The sequence below is a fragment of the Triticum aestivum genome, chromosome 5D (genome assembly GCF_018294505.1).
Source record: "Triticum aestivum cultivar Chinese Spring chromosome 5D, IWGSC CS RefSeq v2.1, whole genome shotgun sequence".
NCBI lineage: Eukaryota > Viridiplantae > Streptophyta > Magnoliopsida > Poales > Poaceae > Triticum > Triticum aestivum.
This window is the reverse complement of record NC_057808.1, coordinates 255,915,197-255,927,480: the sequence shown is the minus strand read 5'-3', so window position 1 is coordinate 255,927,480 and position 12,284 is coordinate 255,915,197.

Here is a 12,284-nt window from a genome sequence, read left to right as displayed (position 1 = left end):
AAAGCAAAGTCCCAGGTTCTCTTGCTCAAAATGACAGGCGACAGGGGCTGAGACAGCAGAGGTTTAGGCACCTCAAACACCATTGGAGCAGTCAGCAAATTTTCAAACGAGCGCCTCCAAATCATCTCCGGCGGCAGAGGGGGACCAAAAGGAATCGGAACCACAGGCTGCTCCAGAGTGCGGACATCAAAAGGGGGAGGTTGATACACCACAATGGCCCAATTATTAGCATCCTCCATATCCGGTGCTACCATTTGATCATTCGAATTAGCAGGAGAGGCCCCATCAATAAGAACGATAGGAGCAGGGGACACCTGGGGTTGATCTTCAGAGCTTTGGTGGGCTGAACTAGGTTGTGCCGATGCATTCAAAACCACAGATTCTTGATCCTCCACAGCAGGCTCCGCAGCAGGTTCCTCCCAGTTGCCCCAATTGTCCTCATGCACCACATTATGCGCAGGTTCAGGCGGAGGTGGTGGCACATCGTTCCACCCCAAGGCCGGGAATGGAGGCAGAATAAAAGGTGGCATCTCCGGGAAGGGAACACCAGGCATGGGATGGGGATTGCCATTCATGGGCATCCAGTCTTCATCCTGGGGCATCTGTTCAGCAAAATTTGCCCCTAGGATATACAGCGGCACCGTCCAAGACACCCGGGCACCACCCCAAGCAGCATAATCCATGAACACCACATCTCTTGGAACTAAAATATCTTCTGGAAAAGACGCAAAGACCAAAGTGCGCACGAGGTAAGGATCCTCACTAATCCAATGCTGAAATTTCCCAAATGTGTTGACCGCTGCCCGAATATTCTCCTCATTGCGAAGATCGAGCGGAATCCCCAAGAACATGAGCAGACCCTGACGGAAACCCTGAGCACCTCGAAACGAATCACCCTCATCGTGCTTCATAAAACGCACAAAACGATCATTGCCTAGACGTTGGGGCGGCATCTGAAGAAGAGAAAACCTGACTGCAGCATCCCGAAGCTAGAAAAGGCCGACCGATCTAATCCAAGGCTGAGCAGACCTCACCAATACCCCATGGGCTTGCAACCACTGTACCACTTCCTCCCTAGCAGCACCAATCTGATCGGGAGGGGGGATGGGCATTACCTCAGCAAGCATGAATTCCTCATGGCGGCGCACAAGTGGGGTATGTGGCGTCACATAGGTCCGAGGCAGACGAGCATCACCGCCGTCCACAATGTGATGGCCAGCCGGCACATACAGCATGGGGTCGAGGGGGAAGTTAGCCATCGGAGGGGAACAGTCCGGGCTGGAAGCAGGCGGCAAGAAGTCCGGTGGGGGAGGGGTCTCAGGTGGCAAGAAGTCCGGTGGGGGAGGGGTCGCAGGCGGCGCTGTCGAAGGCGTTTTGGGACCAGGACTGATGGAACAAGGCGAAGCAGTAAATGCGGAAGTGCAAGAGGAGTCCAAGTTTGGTAAAAGCTGTGTCAGAGAGATATTCTCGGTGGGAGCTGAGCGATCCTCGGAAGTTGCAACGTTACCGGGTTTTGGTTTCCAAACCAAACCCAAAATACTAGCAAACTTATTACAATCCTTTTTACCATGCCCCACCCGCAGACAAGAGGTACAGCGCAATTTAGATGTGCACGCCACAGCAAAATGACCTTTAGATAAGCAGATCTGACACGTTAAAATTTCATCTACCATGCCCGTAATCAAATTATCAAAATCTTCGTCTGCTTGCTGAGAAGACGGAATGGAAAGCCCAGAAGGTAGCACCGGCTCCACCTGGACCGTGGACCGTGAAGGAGACGACCCAACATGGGAAGGCACGTCCACATTCAGAGAGCCAAAATTTCCGCCCGAGATAGACGGCGACCCCTTCGCAGCTGGTTGAAGATCCCTAACCGTTCCAAAGGAAATGGAGGGGGTAGTTGTCGTCCACCGGAGCTCAGCCGGCGGCGAAGGGTGGATGACCACCCGTTCATGCGCAGGAAGCGTGTACCCCGCATCCTCAATAGTTTGAGTGCAAGTCTGCGTGGCCGGATAACGATAACCACGACAAGCAGGATAATTCTGGAACTGTGAAAACGAGAGCTTATTGGCAGGGGCATGCGATGATTTTATCGAAGATTTACGGGGCTTGGTGTGCATAGCCAACATGCCAAGGGTAGCTCGACGTTTGGAAGGGCTAACAATGATCCACTCGGCATCACATTCCAATTTCCAAAGCTTGAACTCACGGCCCCAATTTGGGCCACCATTACCCCAAAGATGAAAGAAACATTTAAAATGATCACAAGAGAAAGAATGGAGCCTGAGAATGATTAAAGCCACAGCCTTGCAAGAAACGTGAAAACCAAAAACCCTCTCCATGATCATAAAAACCATGAACTCAATAGCAGAACCTCCGATGGCCGCCTCAAGCGCCGCTGCCACCGAATCCTCAGTCAAACGAAAATCATGCCGGCCAAAAGAAATTACCATGGTGAAGAAGCCCGTGTCATCCATGGGGTGCACCGGAAAACCCGTAGATTGAAAAACCTTCTCCGCAAAAACCAGACCCTTGGAGAAGTCCAAGCCAAGGGTGGCTCCATCAGCAGAACCCATAGAGATGGGTATTAAAACGTAGATCTCAGTGCGCCAGAGAGATCTAGTGGAAAGGAAATGAAATTTGGTGGCTAGGGGAGGAGATCACCGGAGGTGGTGGCGATCGCCGGGGTGGGGGTGGGAGCGCCTAACATTTCCTTAGCACCACTATCATTTACATCCATTACTATTAATTTATATTGGGTATGACTATGACTGGATCTCTTTTACCATGAATTACAATGTCTAGTTAGTCCTTGATCTTTAAAGGTGCTCTGCATTTATGTTTTGCGGTCTCAGAAAGGGCTAGCGAGATACCATCTTGTTATATCATATCATGATTGTTTTGAGAAAGTGTTGTCATCCGAGATTTATTATTATTGCTCGCTAGTTGATTATGCCATTGATATGAGTAAACATGAGACCTAAGTGTTATTGTGAATATGGTTAGTCATAATATTTGCTGAAAACTTGAATGCTTCCTTTACATATTTACAACAACAAGAGCAAACAGAGTTTGTATAAGTTTTTCTTTATCACTTTCAGTTTATCAACTGAATTGCTTGAGGACAAGCAAAGGTTTAAGCTTGGGGGAGTTGATACGTCTCTGCCGTATCTACTTTTACAAACACTTTTGCCCTTGTTTTGGACTCTAACTTGCATGATTTGAATGGAACTAACCCGGACTGACGCTGTTTTCAGCAGAATTGCCATGGTGTTATTTTTGTGCAGAAACAAAAGTTCCCGGAATGACCTGAAACTTCACGGAGATTATTTTTGGAAATAATAAAAAATACTGGTGAAAGAATCAAGGCCAGGGGGCCCACACCCTGTCCACGAGGGTGGGAGGCGCGCCTGCCCCCCTGGGCGCGCCCCCTGCCTCGTGGGCCCCCTGGTGCTCCACCGACCTCAACTCCAACTCTATATATTCACGTTCGGGGAGAAAAAATCAGAGAGAAGGATTCATCGCGTTTTACGATACAGAGCCGCCGCCAAGCCCTAATCTCTCTCGGGAGGGCTGATTTGGAGTCCGTTCAGGGCTCCGGAGAGGGGAATCCATCGCCATCGTCATCATCAACAATCCTCCATCACCAATTTCATGATGCTCACCGCCGTGCGTGAGTAATTCCATCGTAGGCTTGCTGGACGGTGATGGCTTGGATGAGATTGATCATGTAATCGAGTTAGTTTTGTTAGGGTTTGATCCCTAGTATCCACTATGTTCTGAGATTGATGTTGCTATGACTTTGCTATGCTTAATGCTTGTCACTAGGGCCCGAGTGCCATGATTTAAGATCTGAACCTATTATGTTTTCATGAACATATGTGAGTTCTTGATCCTATCTTGCAAGTCTATAGTCACCTACTATGTGTTATGATCCGGCAACCCCGAAGTGACAATAATCGGGACCACTCCCGGTGATGACCATAGTTTGAGGAGTTCATGTATTCACTATGTGTTAATGCTTTGGTCCGGTACTCTATTAAAAGGAGGCCTTAATATCCCTTAGTTTCCAATAGGACCCCGCTGCCACGGGAGGGTAGGACAAAAGATGTCATGCAAGTTCTTTTCCATAAGCACGTATGACTATATTCGGAACACATGCCTACATTACGTTGATGAATTGGAGCTAGTTCTGTGTCACGCTATGTTATAACTGTTGCATGAATAATCGCATCCGGCATAATTCTCCATCAACGATCCAATGCCTATGAGCTCTTCACATATCGTTCTTCGCTTATTTACTTTTTCGTTGCCACTGTTACAATCACTACAAAACTATCACTGTTACTTTTATCACCGTTACCGTTACTTCCATACTACTTTGCTACTAAATACTTTGCTGCAGATATTAAGTTATCCAGGTGTGGTTGAATTGACAACTCAACTACTAATACTTGAGAATATTCTTTGGCTCCCCTTGTGTCGAATCAATAAATTGGGTTGAATACTCTACCCTCGAAAACTGTTGTTGTCGGTGTACCAAAGGAGGGGCTCACTTTTGTACCCCTTTACCTGTGCACGAGCAATCGGAGCCGCGCCCACGGTCACACCAAGCAGAGCAGGGGAGGCGAGCCAAGGTGAGACCGAAGCCCAAGACAGCCAGAGCAACGCCAAGACCAAGAACGCTAAGAGGCAGAGGGGCGGAGCAGTTTCCCCCGGCAAGACCCTTGCCGGGGACTGCCTCAGCAGCCCCGACAAGACCCTTTCCGGGGCAGCTCGCCCCACACCAACAGAGCGAGCCACCCTTGAGCCCACGGTCTCCAACATCACGTTGGGCCAGGGCTCGGGAGGCACCTCCATGGTGGCATGCAGATCTTTTTGAAGACAAGGAACACCTAAGATCAGATGAGGATTAGAAGACGACGATCCTCGGCAAGATCCTTGCCGAGGAAAGCCACGAGACCCCCGGCAAGATCCTTGCCGGGGACGACAGCGCGCCACGGCAAGACCCTTGCCGGGCCACCCGGCAAGGCCCTCGCCAAAGACAACAGCAGGGCCACTGCCAGGCCCGCACCAACCAAGTTTCCACCACCATTCGCATGCAGCTGCCAGCCCAAACCAGCCGGGCAGGCACTTGCGTGGCCACATGCAGCTTCCAGGCCAACTCAGCAGGCGCCTGCATGGCGGCATGCAGATCTTCGTGAAGACCCTACCACTGCGCCACCTCAGCTGCCTGCCTGCCTACATGGCACCGCACGCATCGCTGGCCAGGGCGCATGTCAAAGCGAGGAGGAGCGGCGACGGACGGGACGGGCCTCGCGCCCGTCCTCGATAAAGCTAGGGGACACCTTAGCGGCGCATTAAATGCGTCTTGTCCTGTAATACGAGTGATAATCTAATAGCACTGTACGCCTTTCCACCTCCTGTGTGCCACTGTGGCAGCCCCTTTCGACTATAAAAGGAGGCCCATGGCATACTGGAGAAGGATTCGGCTCTTTCGAACCACACACTCACCACAGCTAGTTCGAGAGCCCAAGAACTCTCTGAAATACACCCACCAAAGCAGGACTAGGGTTTTACGCATCCTCGCGGCCCGAACCTGGGTAAACGATCCTTGTGCTGACTACTGATCCTGCTCTTCTTGCAACCCCGGGCCCTGGCAACCGTAGTAGGGATTCTTGTGATCCCATAGGTGTCATTTCCCCGACAGTTGCGATCCCCTATACTTGTGGGTTATCACCGAGCTCGCGGCCATGGAGTACGACCGCTGGCAGGTCCGCTACCACGGCGCGTCGGCTAGGCTCAATTTCCCCTTCGGCACACGTCCGGTCGACCTCGTTCTGCCGGAGCCGGGGGTGGTGAGCTCGGCTATGGTGCGGGAGGACCGCGAGGCGTGGGAGCACTGAGGGAGTCCTGGATTAGGGGGTCCTCGGACAGCCGGACTATATACTTTGGCCGGACTGTTGGACTATGAAGATACAAGATTGAAGACTTCGTCCCGTGTCCGGGTGGGACTCTCCTTTGCGTGGAAGGCAAGCTTGGCAATTCGGATATGTAGATCTCCTCCCTTGTAACCGACTCTGTGTAACCCTAGCCCCCTCCGGTGTCTATATAAACCGAAGGGTTTAGTCCGTAGGACAAGAACAATCATAATCATAGGCTAGCTTCTAGGGTTTAGCCTCTATGATCTCGTGGTAGATCAACTCTTGTAATACTCATATCATCAAGATCAATCAAGCAGGAAGTAGGGTATTACCTCCATCGAGAGGGCCGGAACCTGGGTAAACATCGTGTCCCCCGCCTCCTGTTACCATCCGCCTTAGACGCACAGTTCTGGACCCCCTACCCGAGATCCGCCGGTTTTGACACCGATAAGTGCCTCGAGGCTGAGGCCGCCAACGAGGCCTACATGCAAGAGCTCCGCTGGCAACACCCGGAGCTCGTGGAGGCGGAGCGGGCGATCTTTGCCGGTGCGGAGGGCGGTGAGGTTATCGTGCTCTCCTCCGATGACGAGGTCGAAGGAGGCGAGGACAGCGGCGCGGAGGGCAGCGAGGTGGTCCCCGAGGACGAGGAGATCAACATCGACGAGTGGAGGAGTGCCTTCCCCAACGACCCCGACGACGGCACCGGCCCGGGCCCGGCTCACGACACACCATACATGACGAGGAAGGATTGGCTCGACCTCTACTTCCATCGAAAGTAGTTTAACTTAGTTTAAATTTATGTTTTATGTTTGGTTATGAAACTATCTATGTTTATGTTTGAATGCATGCTACTTTCGGTTGAACCTGCTGTGAACTTGATCAAATTGAAGTTTACAACGTTAAGTTTAGGGGATCGACCAGAAAAGGCCAAAAATTGCTGGAGTATATATATATCCACTAAGGGTTTTAGTCCTTTAACTTTTAAAGGATCGGCTAGAGATGGCCTTATGACTTGTTTATTTCAGTTCTTCACAATGTGATGCTCTATATGTGCAACTATTTGCCGTGCAGTTCAATTTCACCAATAACAGTTTCAACAATACCACTATGAATTACGATATTTGGTTGCTGTTAAGGATATTGCAGTTAACATGCCTTTTCATTTTTTAACAATAACTACTGTACTTTAGACCTGCACAATACCAGTTTGAATGACTATTTGCTTGTTTTTAAATGTTATGCCTGATGTAGTTAACACACCTTTACACTTCTTGTTTTGCTTAACTAGCATGCTTAAGCCTGCGCACTGAAGCTACATAGCAACATGCATTGTGCTGAATGACTAAATATGCAATCCCAGGCTACATAGCAACAAGGAAGAGTGTTACCTTAATGTTCTGATGATGTCTAGATATACATGTAATAAAATCTTATATAATGGGATGGAGGGAGTGTTGTACTACATCATTTTGCAATTGTTGTTTAGCTTCTAATATTAACTTGGTGCTTTTAGGTACATATGTCATTGCCAAAGATCCACACTTCAACCCTTTCTGCGTATGGGGCAATGAGATATTCATGAACCAGCATCAAGTGAGGAAACTGATAAAGATTGTTATTAAAATGGGTCAAAATATGTCAATCGAACAATTTGTTTACACTTTATGCAAGACAACAGTGAACTGCAGGATGGTAAGTAAGAACCATGTAGCCTTGTTTTTACTGCCCGTAATGAGTTGTGTTAGATGACAATGTCTAAATCTTTTTTCCTTTGCAGTGGATCCTGAAGCAATTTACTCAAGATTACCTCTCAAACTACATGATTGGCGGCTGACCATCACAAGGGGTTGGACTAGAGTCGTGCGTGCCTTCTGCATCCAGGAGAGCACAATAGGGCCATTCCGCTTCACCTTGTTCAGCAACCAGAATGTCTGTCGCCTCTTTCTTTTCCATCTGTAATAGTACAAGTATAGAACCCTGGTTCATCATTCTTTATTTGGTGCTTATGTAATTCTTAAACAAATGTACCTGTGAATTGAGTAATGCATTGCTTGTTTCAACCTGATGGATATGAATAAAGCTATAGCCTACTTTCAAGTTTAAGTTAGGTACAATTTTAAATAGCAGCAATTAAATTAGGGCGAAATTACGGTGTGCAGGTCATTACGATGCACATGGTTCATAAAGCACAGCGTGTGCGATATACATCATAATCCGACACGGTTCACGGAGAGGAAACATGTGTAACAATGCACACAGTTGTTGTTTGCAAAGCGTGTGTGTGATGTCAGACACTATCACATACGGTGTGGGAAAACTAAATGTGTGTGATTGTCTACCTATCGTACACGGTTTATAATCATGAACTGTTTGTGATGTGCTAGGCATCATAAACGTAGAGCCAGTTTGGTACGTGCCTGGAAAACTCCCGTGCCTGGAATCTGCCTGGTTTTAGGTAAAACCACAAAACTCCGACTGCGATGGCAATGCGAGCACAAGCGAGCAGCAAGGATGAAGCATTTGGGATATTCGAGATATCGGAAACGGTTATATAGGGACAACTGTATACATCAAGGCACCCTATCCCCGACGGTTTCTGGGTCGTGTGGGAAGGACCCCCCTATCGCCCACACTCACTTGGCGATGGTTCCAAATGTCGTCGCGGAAAGGGTTTAAAAACCGTTTGTATAACACCTCGGTGTACCAGTGTATACTCATATTTTAGTTGCTGTTGATTACGTTACTAAGTGGGTAGAAGCTATTCCAACTAGTAGTGTGGTAACACACAAGTATAGGGGATCGTTTGTAGCCTTCTTTTATAAATAAATAAGAGTTTCGAACCCAACAAGGAGCTAAAGGTAGAACAAATATTCCCTCAAGTTCTATCGACCACGATACAACTCTATGCACACTTAACGTTTGCTTTACCTAAAACAAGTATGAAACTCTTTTGCAAGAATAAAACTATGAGTACTTTGCGAGAATAAAGCTACGAATATATTGCAAGGTAATAAAAGTAGATAGCTTTTGTCAACAAGAAAGTCATTTGTCCCTAGGCAATCAATAACTAGACCGGTAATCATTCTTGCAATTTTATATGAGGGAGAGTCATGAGCTAACATACTTTCTCTACTTGGATCATATGCACTTATGATTGGAACTCTAGCAAGCATCCACAACTACTAAAGATCACTAAGGTCGTAAAACCCAACCATAACATTAAGTATCAAGTCCTCTTTACTCCCATACGCAATAACCCACGTACCCGTGTTCAGGCTTCTGTCACTCCGGCAACCGATAGTAAGCAAATTATGAACACATTGCAACACCCTACAGCGGGGACCCCTCATGTTTGCGCAAGACAGAGGGCACCGTAGGACAGCACCACAATAAAATATACACTCAAACCAACCACCATCATCAATTAGCCCATGGGAGGAGGGTTCCCCCTCTGGTCCATGGCCTCCATGGCGGCAGAGGGGCGGGAGCCCCTACAAGATTGGATCTTCCTCTCTGTTCTCTTCTGTTTCGCGTTCCTGTTTTCTGGCCGAAAACCGTTTCTTATATTCCCGGAGATCCGGAACTTTGATTGCGCTGAGATTTTAACTCGATTTTTTCCAGATACAAGCTTCCTTGTGCCAGAAGTAGAGCTCCAACCGACGTACGAGGTGAGCACAACCTACCACCACTCCATGCGCGCCCTGGTGTCTTGTGGTGGCTGTGGGCCCCCGTTTGCATTGATTCCAAGTCCCAAAATCACATATATTTCAAAATAATTCTCCATAAATTTTTATCGTGTTTGGACTTTGTTTGATATGGATATTCTGCGAAACAAAAAATATGCAACAAACATGAACTGGCACTAGGCACTGGATCAATAGGTTAGTCCAATAAATCATATAAACTTTTGCCAAAAGTATGTAAAAGTTGTATAATATTGGCATGGAACAATAAAAAATTATAGATACGACGGAGACGTATCAGCATCCCCAAGCGTAATTCCTGTTCGTCCTCGAGTAGGTAAATGATAAAAAAGATAATTTTTGACGTGGAATGCTACCTAGCATAATCTAGATCATATATCTAATCATGGCATGAATATCAAGACACGAGTGATTCCAAGCAATAGTCTATAATTTGACATAAAGACATCAATACTCAGGCATCCCAACAAACAATCATGTCTTTCAAAATATCAATGCTAAAGAAAGCTATCCCTACAAAATCATATAGCCTTGTCATGCTCTATCTTCTTAACACAAAGTATTCTTCATGAACTACCCCGGTGTCAGCTAAGCAATTGGTTCATACTTTTTAACGCGCTTCAGCATTTTCAACTCTCACGCAATACATGAGCGCAAGCCATGGATATAGCACTATGGGTAGAATAGAGTATGATGATAGGGGTAAATATTGAGAAGACAAAAAAGTAAGAAAGTCTCACATCGATGTGGCTAACCAATGGGATATGGGGATGCCCATCAATTGATATCAATGCGAGGAGTAGGGATTGCCATGCAACAGATGCACTTAGAGCAATAAGTGTATGAAAGCTCAAACTGAAAACTAAGTGGGGTGTGCATCTAACTCTATAATGAAAAATTCCCACTAGTATATGAAAGTGACAACATAGGAGACTCTCTATATGAAAAACATGGTGCTACTTTGAAGCACAAGTGTGGAATTAGCATGCCCCTTTTCTCTTTGTCCCTTCCTTTTTTCTTCTTTTTTTTTTCTTTCTTTTGTCCAGAGTCTCATCCCGACTTGTGGGGGAATCATGGTCTCCATCATCCTTTCATCACTGGGACAATGCTCTAATAATGAATAATGATGTTCATCACACTTCTATTTACTTATAACTCAAAAGAAATAAAAATTACAACTCGATACCTATAACAAAGTATGACTCTATATGAATGCCTCTGGCAGTGTACTAGGATGTGCAATGATCTAGCGTAACATGTATAAAAAATGATGAACAGTGGCTGAGCCACAAATACTATGTCAGCTATATGATCATGCAAAGCAATATGACAATGAATGCCCAAGTCATCACAACGGAAGCGATGGAAGTTGCATGGCAATATATCTCGGAATGGCTATGGAAAGGCCATAATAGGTAGGTATGGTGGCTGTTTTGAGGAAGATATAATAAGGCTTATGTGTGATAGAGCATATCATATCACGGGGTTTGGATGCACCGGCGAAGTTTGCACCACGTCTCGAGGTGAGAAAGGGCAATGCACGGTACCCTAGAGGCTAGCAAATTTCAGAAAGGTAAGAGTGCGTATAATCCATGGACTCACATTAGTCATAAAGAACTCATATACTTATTGCAAAAGTTTATTAGCCCTTGAAGCAAAGTACTACTATGCATGCCCCTAGGGGAGAGGTTGGTAGGATTAAACCATCGCGCGCCCCCGACCTCTACGCAAAGGAAGACAATCAATAATAAATCATGCTCCAACTTCATAGCATAATGAGAGACTATACATGCATGCTTCAGGAATCACAAACCTTAACACCAATATCTTACTAAACACGATCATCCACTAGTACCTCCCACATATTATCATCTCTATATCGCAAAACTATTGCAAGGAATCAAACGTATCATATTCAGTGATCCACAAGTTTTATGTAGGATTTTATGACTAACCATGCAATTGAACAATTCCTGTTGACTCTCTAAATAGATATAAGTGAAGCAAGAGAGTTTAATTCTTTCTACAAAATACCATGCTCTAATAAATATAAGTGAAGCAAAAGAGCATTCTATAAATAACGGTTTTCCATGTGAAGAGAAACAGGAAATCCAAACTTCAAATGATATAAGTGAAGCGCATGAAGCATTCTATAAAGCCATACTCACATGATACAAGTGAAGTGCATTGAGCATTCTATAAATCAACCATGGACTATCTCATACCAGCATGGTGCATAAAAGGAAATGAAAACTAAACACAAAAGACGCTCCAAGATTTACACATATCACGAACGAAACAAAGACGAAAGCATACCGATACTTGTTGAAGAAAGATGGGATGCCTTCCGGGGCATCCCAAGCTTAGATGCTTGAGTCTCCTTGAATATTTACTTGGGGTGCCTTGGGCATCCCCAAGCTTGAACTCTTGACTCTCCTCCTTCTCCTCATATCGAGACCTCCTCGATCTTTGAACATTTCATCCACACAAAACTCGACAGAAAACTCGGTGAGATCTGTTAGTATAATAAAGCAAATCTCTACTTTAAGTACTGTTGAAAACCCATTCATATTTTGTTTTTGCATTGTAGCTACTGTATTATAACTTCTCCATGGCTTATACCACCGATACAATCGATAGTTTCGTCAAAACAAGC